This window comes from Schistocerca americana, chromosome 6 (genome assembly GCF_021461395.2).
Source record: "Schistocerca americana isolate TAMUIC-IGC-003095 chromosome 6, iqSchAmer2.1, whole genome shotgun sequence".
NCBI classification, from domain to species: Eukaryota; Metazoa; Arthropoda; class Insecta; order Orthoptera; family Acrididae; genus Schistocerca; species Schistocerca americana.
Genome location: NC_060124.1, coordinates 100,894,535 through 100,909,884, shown reverse-complemented (window position 1 = coordinate 100,909,884; position 15,350 = coordinate 100,894,535).

Here is a 15,350-nt window from a genome sequence, read left to right as displayed (position 1 = left end):
GATATGCATAACCAAACGTCATCTCTTCAACTGTAAGAATGTGATCTGCTTCAGTGTGACCAAAAAATTTTACATTAAGTTCCACAAATAAAGCTAAACGTATTTTTAGAGCAAGTCTCTTAAACTGTGCCCGTACAGTATTAGATATGTGTAACGGTACGTTATAGGCAACGTCGTCATTTTCTCTTTGGCGGTTACATACAAACGAATCACAGGCAATACAGAAACGCGAGTGTTTATAAAGTAAGGTTATTTCATGTATATTCATACGTAAATGAAACAATATGTTTGTACCTAACAATAATTCTCTTCGGCACGAACGCAAAAAGTTACAAAGAAACTACAACGAATGAAAAGAGCGATCTGTTTTAGTTGGCAAAAAACTTTCTACATACAAGCTAAGATCACATAAATACTTCTTCATTTTCGACAGCCTGTTTGGACAGAATTTGCTGTCATCTTCTAATTTTCAAAAATGTTTGTTACAAAACATGTTCACTGTGCGTTGGCACCTCATACCAAATTGTCGTATTGGTGAATAAAGTGTAGCTCTCTCTCTTCTCAGCGATCACAGGCCCTGTAGACCACGCGCTGCATCAACGATCTGCATCCACTACCTTCTGTCTCTCTCAGCCTCTCTCCACCCTGCGGAAATTCCTAATGCCTCGATGTCCTTCTCTACGTCATCTTTCCACTTCGTACGGGGTTGGCCCAATGGTCTTGTTGCCTGGAGAGTTCCTTCAAATGCTTTCTTGGTGATTCTGTTGTTTTCCATTCTAGCCACATGTCCAGCCCATTGCAGTCTTCTACTTTAAAATTTCTGGATGATAGTGGGTTGCTTCATTAAATGATAAATTTCATTGTGTTTCGGATTCTCCATACACCTTTCTCCAACACATATCACCAGATTTTTCTCATTACTTTTCTTTAGAAAACATTCACTTTTTCTCTTTCATTCTTTGTATGCGTCCAGCTTTCTGAACTATACAGTACAATGGAATAGATGATAGTGTTGTATATCTTCATCTTTGTGGTGATTGACAGAGCTTTACTTTTGAGCGGGTTGCTTAGTGAGCACATGATGAAAGACCTGTCAGAAGAAAAACATCTACAATCAAAAAGCAGCTTTTGCACGTTGTCATGTCAGTATATGTAGCGCTCACAGATGATTGTTAGGTGTTAAGAATCACAATTGACGTGAAGCAAGCTTTAAGAGAACAGTACAGGGAAAAATCCAAAAATTGTTAATTCGTAATTAAATCACAGCAAAAAAAATTATTTTGTCATTTATTGTCCGACTGTCTGTCTGTCCGTCTGTTAAGACCCCTGTTTCTCAGGAACTCATGTCGCATACAAATTTCTACGGTCCCTTGGTGGTGTAAAAGATAGAAGCTTCTAAGTCAATGTAATCAAAACATACGTCCTTGTACGTCACATATTTGGTACGTCACATATTTTGATACTCGCAAACTCACTCATCAAAATATCTTCTTTTGCCACAGAATCGCAAAATTTGGCAAGGAACAAAGTTGTACAGTATAAGTAACGTAAAAATTCTGAAAATTGTTAATTGTAATTATCTTACACGAAAAAACATTCATTTTTATCCGACTGTCTGCCTGTTCGTCTGTCTCTCAAAAACGTTTAGTCGTATCAAGTTGAAATTTACGTCACATGCTAAGGTCCATACTCCCTTGGCGGTATAATAGATGTAAGCTTCTAGGTCAATGAAATCAAAAGATGCGGTCATTTACGTCCTGAGGGTAATCCCCATTGTCCTAGAATCATGAAATTTGGCAGAAAGCAAATTATTAGCAAAGAAAAATATTTGAAAATTGTTCATTTGTAGTTGAGTTCCACAAAAATATTTCTTTTGTTCTTTGTAATCCAGCTTTAAAATTAAAACTGAAACATTTTCGAAATACTTGGAACTCCCAGGATCGATATCTTGCCAGTATCTGTATCAATGACAGACAAAAATCGTCGAGGTTCTCGATTCCTAAGTTGGATAAAGTTTTTGAACAGATAATTAAGTTTGTACAGAACCGTCAGAGTGCTGGACCAAACCGCAGTTGACTGTTTTTAAAAAATTATTGTTAGTACTATTTGGTGACTGTATTTAATGTGTGACTGTATAGGTCTCAGTAAATTTCGAAAGTTACTTTGTTGGGTAACTATGTTCCGTCATTTAGGATGTCAGTCGGGTATGCACATTTAAGATAACACATTTTAGTGTCAACTATGCCTAGATCACTACTCTGCAATTGAACCTAAAAATCCTGGGAGAGGATTCATCAAACCACTTGCACACTATTTTTGAACTATTACGCTCTTGAAGAGCAAAGGGGAAAAAAAACTTCAGATCCTGACTTTTCGTATATTATTACATTAATCGTTTCTCACTAACAATGCGGGCGTCAACAAAATATTTTCACATTCGGCTGTATATTTTGGCTGTTACTTGCTGTTCATCTTCGGCTAAATATAAGTCAGAAGTGAATTTTGTTAAGTTCCTTGAATGAAGAGCATTCATATGTTCACGGCATAGTGAAATACGTTCAGTTGTCCTAATTATTTATTCAGATCACAACCGGTTTCGGGATTTTAATCCAGATAACCCTGACGTCCTTCTGGAAGGACGACGCAACTCACTGTTGAAATTATTTATTTTTGCGAATAACGCATTGTTGCAACAGACTGTGACACATTGTTATATGAAGCAGGCAGAGTCAGCTGCGCGCTGCGACAGTCAATTTGACGCTGTCGTTCATAGTGAGTGAGAAACTGTGTCTTGAAAATAGGGCAGATTTTACCATGGACCAACTGACTGTCCTTGTCATCGATGGGTATGTATATTTTCTTTCGTATTGCATCAATAATTCTGAAACTTGTCATATAATATCTTAAAGAATTAACCTATAATATTTATGGGTTCATATTACGATTGAAAGTTTTCGTCAGTTGTAATCCAATAACTTTTTCAACCGTCCTTCCAGAAGGACGTCAGGGTAATATGTTGTCATTTTGTATTCACAGAAAACGATACACACTTATGGAACTTCTGGGCATGTTAGAATCAAAAGATGAGGAAATACCTAATCCTGGTGTGAATGTAACATTACACTTCCTCTAAATTCAACTGATGACGTAACAGATGAAGATTCGGGTGCTGAATAAAATCCAAGTGTAGATAAATTACCAGCAAGTCAGCTCAATGCTACTGCGCTACATGACTTAAAAGAGACGGGCGTGGAAGCAACAGGAACAATAAGAGGAAACAGAGTTAAGAGTTGTACTCTATCATCTGTAGATAAAATGATAAAAGAAAATAGAGGATCATATGAAATTTGTTCTGACTCACCATCCGGGATTTCCACTGTACGTTGGAATGACAATAATGTTGTTATTGTAGCCACCAACTTTGACAGAGTGCAACCCCTACGCTCTGTAGCAGGATTTTCCAGGGAACAAAAGAAAAGTATTAGCGTGCTTCAACCTAACTTATTACACTCCTACAATACTTACATGGGAGGCACAGATTGAGCTGACCAAAATGTATCCCTATATAGATGTTCTGTAGGAGAGAAAAAGTGGTATTTCCCGATCATTGCACATTTTATAGACATTGCAGAGCAAAATGCCTGGGATCTTTACAAGCACAACGAAGAACGCATAGATCATCTGACATTTCGTCGTCGAATTGTCACTGCAATTCTTGAAAGTAACAAAACAGTCACTACCAGCAGGAGACGTCCTAGTAAGAGGGCAAAACTAGATTTAGATTTGATAGAAGAGAACATTATGTTGCTGAATAACCAACGGACGAGATAACAAAAAAGAAGAAGCAGCTGAAACGTCGAAGTTGCCACAAAAAGACTACTACTATGTGCGTAATATGTGGCGAACCACTTCATGTTCGTTGCTTTTTGTATTATCATACTAGTGCATAAAATATGTGTATAGGTTATTTTCTTTGTTTTTTGTATTTATTAGCTGTTTTAGCCCATAATTCAAATTTATTTATGTTTATTTGAAAGTATAAAAACCAAAACATGTTAACTGTGCAATGTCATATACCTTAAAAACATGTTCCCTTATTGACCTGACGTCCTTCTGGAAGGACGCCCATTTTTGGAAATACTAAATAAAAATAAGTACTCAAAATTGTTTTTACTTTCGTCCTTACAACTTTGTGAATGAAAGTAGATAAGATACATATCAATTAAAAAAAAAAAATTCAGGACTATCTGGGTTAAAATCCCATCTTCAGGAGTATGAAATTATTGTATTTGGTAACACATAACACATGGCCGGGCCAGTTACTCTATGGGCTCCATATCACTGTGTCTTCGAAGAAACTGTCCGCTGTCGGGCAGTTTTCATTTTATTTCTTTTATTGTGAGGCCCCCGTGTGCAAGTGAATTCAATTTTGTTAAATAAAAATAGAATTTTTTCAATTTATATCATGAATACTTACTATCCTACTTTTTAATTTTATTTACAAATCTTCGTAAGTTTTGCAATTCTCATCAATTATTAGGAAACTTGGAAAAAATCTAGCGATTCTACAGACAATTCTCATCAATTATTAGGAAACTTGGAAAAAATCTAGCGATTCTACAGCAAAGCTAGACGAAGGACGCAATATGAAGCGATGTGCAACACCACCTCTTAGACATGTTTTGGAGACAACATTTATAGTAGGTTCCACATTTATCCGACCCTCTGCTACTTCGACCGCAACTTTTAATACTAATTTCATTAGTCAAAAGAGATTGGAGAGTTCACACACTAAAGCACAGGTTGATAAACGTAGACCTGACAAACTGTAATTCATAGAGCTCTTCGTCGATGGCTACGGTTGGCAAATATCATTGGTATGCTTAAGAAATATTTACCTAAAGATGTTCCGCCTTTACTACACAAAATAACACTATTATTTTCTGTGGCATGCCAGTCGTTCACCCAACATAAAAGAGTTTTCAGCTGTGCCGATACCGACATTAAACAGCTATATACGGTACCTACTTAAAACATCCAAAATGCAACATTCGGTTGTCAGTGAATTGTCCTTTGTCTAGAAGCAAGCAGTTTGAGGCAACTGAAACGACCTGGTAATTATTATTTAAAGCTTAAGCTGTGCGTGAGGATCGCAGTACAACGATCGAAATCTGTAAACCGCATCGTGATAAGTGGTATCCGTTCAAAAAGTGTACTCAAACTTGGCAAACACTTGGCTGCAGTTATCATAACGTCATCAGCGCAGGAAGGAATAAGTCATAATAAAGAATATTTTCAAGGAATGAAGAAGGTGCTTATCAGAGATTATGAGTATAGCAAGGATGAGAAATTACAGTCGTCCTCCATCTAAGACAGTGGCCCACAACAAAGCTCTCAAATGATACTTCACTGCAAGTCACATGCTGGGAACTTTGCCGAGGGTTATGACGAATCATAATTTTGAAATAAATAGACCTCCTTTAGTTGCACGTAATTATACTTTTCAACTGCAGATTATAAAATAGCGTAAATTTTCGAAAGAAAATTTTAACTTCTATAGCCGTATATTTAGCCCTATCAAAGAAAACGGAGAATTCCGTCGAAGACACAACTGTGAATTATACGAAGATACAGAAGCCATTGTTACCAGCATGAGGAAGCGGAGAATATTGTTTTTTGGTCATCTGGAAAGAATAAACCCGCAAAGACTTACTCATCGCATACATTCATCAATTTCAAAAACAAAATCGTATTCAAAATGGGCAAGCCAAGTTAAAAAGGATTTACAGGAAGCTGAAATTTCATTTGATGATGTTCAGGATCGAGAAGTTTTCAGAGAAAAAGTCTAAATTACTACAAACCTTGTTTCGCTTACTACGCCAGTTCCACGTCCTGCCTGCAAATGGTCAAAACAGAGAAAAGAAGCACAGTCAGCGAAAATGAAAATCTACTGGCAAAAGGGGAAAACGCAATAAGGGAAGAGATAAAAATCTTCGTGGTCCATAACAGGTCGAAACGATAGAAATATATATATATATATATATATATATATATATATATATATATATATATATAATAAACACCCTCCGGACAGACAATGAAGGCCCAGACGTACCGATCGACCGCCATGTCATCCTCAGCCCTTAGGCGTTATCGGATGCAGATATGGAGGGCATTTGGCCAACACATTGCTCGACTGGCCATTGACAGTTTTCGTGGTCGGTTCCGCTATTTCTCAATTAAGTAGCTCTTCCATTGACCTCACAAGGATTGAGTGCATTCTCCTTGTCCATAGCACTCAGGAGATCTGGACAGTGGCCCATCCAATTGCTAGACAGGCCAGACAGCGCTTAATTTCGGTAACCTGACGGGAACCGGGGTCACCACTGTGGCAATATTGGCCTTAGCAGATACATGCATCAATAAAATTCGTGCCGCGCCGAGAAGCCGCGTGGTTTGAGGCGCCATGTCACGGACTGCGCGGCCCCTCCCGCCGGAGGTTCGAGTCCTCCCTCAGGCATGGGTGTGTGTGTTGTTCTTAGCGTAAGTTAGTTTAAGTAGTGTGTAAGTCTAAGGACCGATGACTTCAGCAATTTGGTCCCTTAGGAATTCACACACATTTGAATATTTGAACACAGAATCCGTTATATACCTTAAAATGTTGCAAAACTTATTAAGCCATATAACTTTTCTTTATTTATTTATTCATATTCTACTGCCTACAACATGTAAATGATATATTTTGAAATTCGTGCTGATATGGGAAGCAATTATCACTATTATTCTCCAAAAATAGGTAACTTCTATATTTTCACCTTAAACTTCGGCATCATTTTTAATTTCCGCTGGGACAAAGAATAATACAGTCACAGTATATTTCCAATGCCTTGCTTCATATCAAGTATTTCGGTAGGTTCCCGCAGGTTACTCTACGAATCCTCGAACTGGATACTACTTTCAAAATGTTGGCAACTGCTAACCACTTTGTTGTATTCCCAGTTTGGAAGATCTAGAACAGTCATCCCTGCTCTCATGTCCTCACAGATAGAGAGAAAATAAAATAAAATCTAGTGCAATTGTGACAAAACACTAACTATAACTACAGATACACATATCCTATTTCAAAATATGTCCTCATCAAATACCAGAAATATACTTGCGTTTGTTCAGTAAAACAAATTATTCAGGATTCTTTTGTAATATTCTTGGCCTTTGTCATCTGACAGTTTGATGCATCCCACCACTACCATCTATTCAGTGGCAACCTCTTCAACTGATCATAGCACTTACAGCCTACTTGCTTATTTATTTGATTGATATATTTCTAAAACCATTGAGAAAAAGAGACAACAAAACGGCTATTAACGCTGGAATGTAGAGTATGTGATTCTGGCGACATATCGTTTGACTTTCGGGAAAATACCATTTACGCAATTCCGAAACGTGCAAGAGTTGATAAGTGCGAGAATTATCGAGCAGTCAGCTTAACAGCTCATGCATCCATGTTCCTCACAAGAATAAGATACAGAAAAATGAATAAGAAAGTTGACGATGTCTTAGATGACTATCAGTTTGATATTCTATCATCCTGTCCCTTCTCCTTGTCAGTATTTTCCACATATTCCTTTTCTCTCCGAGTCTAACGATGCGGTTGATAATGGAAGCAAGACTAAAGAAAAATCAAGACACGTTCACATGACTTGTCGAGCTGAAAAAGAGTTTGACAATGTAAAATTGTGCAAGATGTTCGAAATCCTGAAAAAAATAGGGGTAAGCGACAGGAACAGACGGGTAGTATGCAATAGGGGGCGACCAAGAAGGAAATGGTGAAAGGCACGGATGCAGTCATTTGCCGCTACTATTTAATCTGTACATCAAAGAATCAATAACAGAAATAAAAAAAAGGTTCAGGAGCGGAATTAAAATTCATGGAGAAGGGGTATCAATGACACAGTTCTCTGATGACGTTGCTATTCTTAGCGAAACTGAAGAAGAATTACTTCTTCTGCTGAATGGAATGAACGGTCTAATGAGTGCAGAATATGGTTTGAGAGTAAATCGAAGAAAGACAAAAGCAATAAGAAGAAGCCGAAATAGAACAGCGAAAAACATAACATCTTGATTGATGGTCACGAAACGAAGCAAAATAACCAATGACGGATGGAGCAAGGATAACATGAAGAGCAGTCTAGCACTGGGAAAAATGGCATTGACAAGGAGAAGGGACAGGATGATAGAACATCTGCTCAGACATCAGGGAATGACTTCCATGGTACTAGATGGAGCTGTAGATGGTAAAATCTGTAGTGGAAGACAGCGATAGGAACGCATCCAGCTCATAGTTGAAGTCGTATGCTGCAAGTGCTACTCTGAGATGAAGAGGGTGGCACTGCTACTCTGAGATGAAGCGGTTGGCACAGGAGAGGGATTCGTGGTGGGCGCAACAAACCAATGAGAAGACTGATGACCCAAAAAAAAAAAAAAGAAATATCAGTCTTATTCTCAAATACTAGATAGATAAATTCGATGTATGTACTCCATGTCAGTTACGCTGCCTCAAGATAAAGTCATAATTTCTAACTAATACTTGTTGTTACTTGTCTTATTTTATTAAACTTTTAATTTGATTGTAGCTTTTAATGAGTGGATCAGGACAGCAATTTAAATCTTTAAAATCGGTCAAAATTACGCGAAATACTGAAAGTCAAATAGATTTTTCATTTTTCCCCTCTACAGTTTTCACCCTCTACAGGACCCTCAAGAACCAAGGAATTCCGTGATGCCTTACGAGATGTTCTACCATCCTGCCCCTTCTTCTTTTCCGTGTTTTCCATATTTTCCTTTCCTCGCCGATGCTGTGGAAAGCCTCCTCATTCCTTACCTGCTCAGTCCATCTATTTTCCCACTTTCTTCTGTAACACCACTTCTGAAATGTTTCGATTCTCTTCTTTTTTGGCTTTCCCACAGTCCATTTCTCACTACCATATAGTTCTGTGCTCCAGGCGTACATTCTCAGAAATTTATTTTCACTGAGGATAGCAATGTTATAAACGAATATTATCATCGACATCCTGCCGTCTTCAAATTAATTCCATTCCTGAACCCCACTTTTATTTCCATCAATGTTTCTTCGATGTATGGATTGAAAAAAAGTGGCTCTGAGCACTGTGGGACTTAACATCTGAGGTCATCAGTCCCATAGAACTTAGAACTACTTAAACTTAACTAACCTAAGGACATCATACACATCCATGCCCGAGGCAGGATTCGAACATGCGACCGTAGTGGTCGCGCGGTCCCGGACTGAAGCGCCTAGAACTGCTCGACCACACCGGCGGGCTATAGATTGAACAGTAGGGGGTGAAAGACCAAAAGACTACATCATCCTTGTCCTACGCCCTGTTTAATCATAGCACTGCGATCTTTGTCTCCCACTCTTCGCTCTTGTTTCTTGTACGTATTGTGTGTTACCTGTCTTAACCTACAGCTTACCCCTGTTTTTCTCAGAAATTCGAACATCTTGCACCATTTGTCATTGTCGAACGCTTTTTCGAGGCCGACAAATCGTACGAACGTGTCTTGCTTCGCTAATTAACCTCAACGTTAAAATTTCCTTTCTTGTGCCTTTACTTTTTCTAAAACCGAACTGATCTTCATCTAACACATCACAGTTTCCTTTTCCATTCTTCTGTATATTATATTTGTCAGTATCTTGGGCGCATGAGCTGTTAAGCTGGTTATGCGATAATTCTTGCCCTTGTCGGCTCTTATAATATTCGTAAGAGTGTGGACGATGTTTTTCCGAAAGTCTGATGGGCACATTCAACACACCAAAGTGCCTACAGGAGTCATTAGACAGGCAACTTGTGACAGGTACATCGTTCTGGGCTGCGGGACAGTCGCTTACAGTTATTAATGTGGATAAGTCGAGTATCAACTCTAGGAGAAAATGAAATGAGCTTGTCGCATTGTTGGCCGGGAGGTCCCATCCCGGGAAGTTCGGCCGCCGAGGGCAAGTCTTCTTACAGTCGACGCCACATTGGGCGACTAACGTGCCGATGATGTGGACGAAATTATGATGAGGACAACACACTTTTACTCGATATATGTCAAAAGTGAAAGCAACCGCTGCGAATATTACAATTGAGTTTCTGTTCATCATTTTGCGGTACAGAAGGTAGGTGCCAGTGTATGATGCAGCCGTTAGAAGCGTATTTTCTTCGGTTAAAGAAGTGTGATTATTTGTAGTGCAGAATTTGTGTGCTGTAAAAGTACTGTGGTACCATGAGCCTATGACACCTTACAGTGCTACAAGCCCTGTAACTTAAACTCTTTTCAGAAGCTTGTTACGACTACTCGAGTTCACGTAAATTCTGTTTTCCTTTGCTGGATCCATTGTAAGTCGTTGCGCTAAGTAAGGACAAAGGCTATATATTCTGGAGTCATATTGCGTTACTGATTTGATTCGTGGGTCTTACCGTTGTGTATGAGATCAGATTTTTCAATTGAGTGCATTAACCTGAATTAGTTTAATAGGTAATCCGTTTTAGAAAACCTAGCAGAAGGCTTACACCGTGTACAAAGCGATACGTGTATCATTCCTTGGTCGCATACGTCGATTAAACCTTCTCATGACGTTATTGGCTGGCAAGAGCCAGAAATGTTACAACTCCCAGCTGGATTACTCAAGAGTTGAAAATGGGTGCAGTTCTTACTCTCCATCGACATCCCCTTTGTTAAAATTACAAGTACTCATTATTTGTTCCATCCTTGTTAGAGGTGTTGTGTGTGATATTTTTGACATACTATGTAGTGAAATTTCTGTCGTTGTGTGTCACTTGTCGGAGGAACTGCTGAGAATAGTAGATGCATCCGCACACAGTGTTCTATAGTCATTCATGAGGTCCCAAATGCTCCACAGACCATCTGTATGTAGTTGGTGACCGGGAACGGCCGAAGTGCTTTGATTTCTGGGACTGCGGCGTGTTCGAATGGAGCTGCGTGGAGACAGTAAATCTCCCACCGGACAATGACAGGTGTACATTTGCAGCCTGTGAAGTCAGAACTAGACCATTCTTTCTGTGTTTCTGTGTGTTGACTAAAGAGAGAGAGAGAGAGGGAGGGAGAGTCTGTCTCTCAGCTGATTACGGATTCGTCTGCACAAAGCCGTGATTGGGCGCCTCCAGCGCAGCGTGCAGTCTGTGTGTAGCACGCCGGCAGACGCCACAGTAGTAAATACAGAAGCGGCTGCTGCTGCTGCTACTGCAGCGTCGAGGCACATTTGTGGCAATCTGCAGGCCATTCAGGGCTCCCGGATAAAAGACGAGTGTTTGCGACTGGCCAATAAGCGCGGCCGTCCGCCTCTGTGAATTACTGGGCCAGGGGATTTCCCCTCGTGCGCGGGCCACGCGGGGTCCGGGTGGTGTGGTGGTCGGGGGGGGGGGGGGGGGGCGGGAGGAGAAGGCCTCGTAGTCCACTGACCGGCCGGGCTCTGCGCGCTCACGCACACGCACTTAGCAACACACGCACACGCGTTCACACGCGAACCCAGCGACTGGAGACCACTGCGTCTGAATAGCGCTTGCCGAAGGGATTTTCCGCTGCGATGAACAGCGTACGTGCCGCGACAACTGCTACGGAAGAGAGGAAGAGAGAGAGAGAGAGAACTCTGCCAGTTTTCTTCTGGTAGCCATTACGCGGGCTGAGTTGGTCTCAGCTTTGCTCCCCTGGCGAGACCACAATGGCCCCGGCTAGACGTTCACGTTCTCTCAGAAGAAGTATTTCTACAGAGCGAGCCAAGCTGGTAATCTGTTCACAAGCCTCGTTTAGGACTAACTACTGTACTTGTATTACTCTGCCCCACAATATCAGCATATAAGCTCTCAAGCGATGTACTTCTTTAAAAACTTGTTTTGTCGAAAAAGTGGCGTTTAGTTACAAAATCAACAACATAGATAGAGTATTTTGATGGGACAAACCGAGCGCGATGTAGGCTATAACCCTCAATAAAGGAGAGACATGTTAACAGCAGTTTTCTGGAAAAAAAGCCTCGAGTAAAGACCCCTTCTAAGGTTCTCGATACGTGAAAAAAATACCAGTCGAAGGAAACTGGCGCATAGAGAACATCCTTTTATTTTCAACACACCACATACTGTGATAGAATCATTAGCTGTCCAGACTGAAAATCTTCGGCTGCTACAGGTCATGGACGGCATTTGTTTAAAAAATCAAACCGTTCAAAACAATGGCTCTGAGCACTACAGGACTTAACATCTATGGTCATCATTCCTCTAGAACTTAGAACTACTTAAACCTAACTAACCTAAGGAGATTAAACACATCCATACCCGAGGCAGGATTCGAACCTGCGACCGTAGGGGTCGCGCGGTTCCAGACTGAAGCACCTAGAACCGCTCGGCCACTCCGGCCGGCCAAAACGTTCATTATGTGCGCTGTATTAGTCTAATAGTATTTGAAGACTGACAATGTAGGCCGAAGCCAGTAATGTACATAAAATGAAGTTCTTATTCTACAGGGTGTCCCACCTACATTTAATGCACTCCATCTTCAGGCCACTTGACGCCTCGGGACCACCCGAAACCCGTGTCATCCTCAGCTGAGGACGCGGATAGGAGGGGCGTGTGGTCAGCACACCGCTCTCCCGGTCGTTATGATGGTTTTCCTTGGCGGAGCCGCTACTATTCGGTCGAGTAGCTCCTCAATTGGCCCCGAAAAACTGCAACAGAGCATGACGGCCCTAATGTCACCCATCTAAGTACCGGCCACGCCCGACAGCGCTTAACTTCGGTTGCCTCCCACCTATATTTGCCACCTGATGCATTTCCAAAACGATATAGAATGTAAAAAATGAATTTGGCCAGGGATGCACCTATATCTTGGTCTCACATAATGGGTATGAATCTGTACTCCCTACAGGTAAACAAATATCACTTTCACACAATTTTACGTTTTTTTTAAAAACTGCATGTGTATGTTTTTGTGCCAAAATGAAAAGGAAGGGTTCAGTTAGTGACGGCACACTTGATTTAACTGCTCTAAACCTTATTCCTTCTGGAATACTCAGACTTCAAATAATGGAAATGGTGCCACAGTTTCTACCGTGATGTGGGTTGCTTGAACTGTCCTGAAGCCGACTGTAGGCAACCCTTACCTTTCGCGCTACGACGGAAACTGTGGCGCCGTTGACATCCTTTAAAGCCTAGATATTTCAAAACGTAAATGGTTTAGAGCAGTGGAAATAATTCTGCCGTCACCACCTTTACCGGTAGTTTTCATTCCATAGAAAAAACATACATGTGCCATTAAAAAAAGAACGTAACTTTGTCTTGAAAATAATGTTTACTTACAATTATAGGTTGTGCATTCCTGCCAATTGTGTGAGCCCCTGTCGCAGGTACATTCCCGGCAAATTTCACTTTTTCACATCTTGTTGTGTTTCGGAAATATGTAAACGCAGTATATAAACGAAGTCATTTAGGACCCGACGCGCTATGAGATTGTTCACTGACAACGCTGCTGTCTACTGCAAAGTATCGACATTGAAGGAACATTAGGCAATGGTGATTCGGTGTACTGAATGAGAGTGTCCATTAACCCTTGACATAGTAGGAATAGGTCGTGAGTGTTGTTTACCAAGCTGGGGGTCTTCCGGGACCCATCTTTTTCCTTCAGTTCTCAATGTAGTGGCATAGAAATTTATTGAGATTAAGTTCTGTGATTGTATAAAAGTACACAGAAATTAAATAAGCATTGTTGATGTGTTACTTTATCGTCACATCTGACAAACTGAGAAGTGCGCAAATAGAGTCCCTGACATTTCAGCAATTAAAAGTGAGCGACGAATACTTTGTCCACGTTTCAGAAATTGATTTCTTTCGGCAGCGTAGAGCTCCAGCTGTCAATCTGTTCAGAGCAGCATTTGTATGGTAGTGCTGAAAAACAAGTGACGCTTCAGAATTGGCGTAGTGGCATATAGTATCTACAAATTGGTCATCAAATAACATTTTGAAGGCTTTGGACATTGGGGCGTAAGATCACAAAGCTATATTGACGGCACCATATCACAGGGATACTGAACTTGTCCATTTTCGTCCTGGCATTGCAATAAACGCATATTCTTCATCGGAATCCCCATCAGAATTTTCACTGGAAATGTCACTTTTTTCTGAATTCCCTTCAAGTTAACTTTTAATTTTGACGCATCTTGCCCTGGAATGAAGCTCCAGACATCTGGGTCACTTGAGATCGCATTTATCCACCATTCGAATAATATTATCATCTGAGATAAACGGAAAGCAAATCCATCAAAATATGTAACGTATTATAGCGAGATCCTGTCACAACATGAAGTGCGTTTTTATTTTTCTTGTAGTTGTTTAACGATCGCACCATAGATCCAAATATTAAACAAATGGAGGACACATATAATGATCAAGAACAAATTGGTTCTTGCAGTTGCAGATCGCAAAAAGGGTTAAGGGTTAAAAGTGGGTAATAGCTGTAAAAAAAATCTCATCATATTAAGAATCGCTACGAGGCAGTTACCGTACAAGAATATGATAGATATGGAACAGCCAAGCGATTGCAACAAAATTTAGTTTTTAATAGGTTTCGATACCCACTATGGGTGTCTCCATCAAAAAATTCATGGTTACGTACAGCAAGTGAGTCATTCTATGTGATGAGAGCAGTACTGCTTTAAATTCATTCGTCAGTTACATAGTCTGTGTCTAAACCTGGTAAAAGTAAAATTAGTTGCATCTGGTTGTCTGTTTCATACCTGTCGTAAAAGGAATCCACAATAACTGATTCCAAAACTGGTTCTATTATGTTATGTGAATGGAACACTTGGAGAAGTTCCCCGAAAGTGTAGCGCATCTGTAAAGGAAAATGCACGTGAGACAGAAATAGTATCTATTCTTAAATAGTTTCCTACTCTTTCGCAACTTTTTCAATTAGGATTGCAAAAACATCGGACGAGCCGAGTTTAGAGGCACATTCGCAGATTTTTCCGTGTATGTGTAGGGTAGCGTAGTGGAGACAGACCTACTGGAGGAATTAAATGGAAAAAAAGTTACATTGTTCCTCCGGGAATCTGTTGAATAAACTTAGAGAACGTGTAGTCGGGGAAATGCGTAAGAGAAATTTGCTGCCATCATCGCAACCTCTCGTTGGAATAATGAGAATACGATGAGAAAGGTTAGGTTGCATAAAATCGATTTACACTCGCTTAATGAGCGAATAGAGTAGAAAACATTACTATGCAGTACCCTCTGCCATATACTTTACTGTAGCTGACTTGTTTGGTGGTTTGATGTGGCCCGCAACCA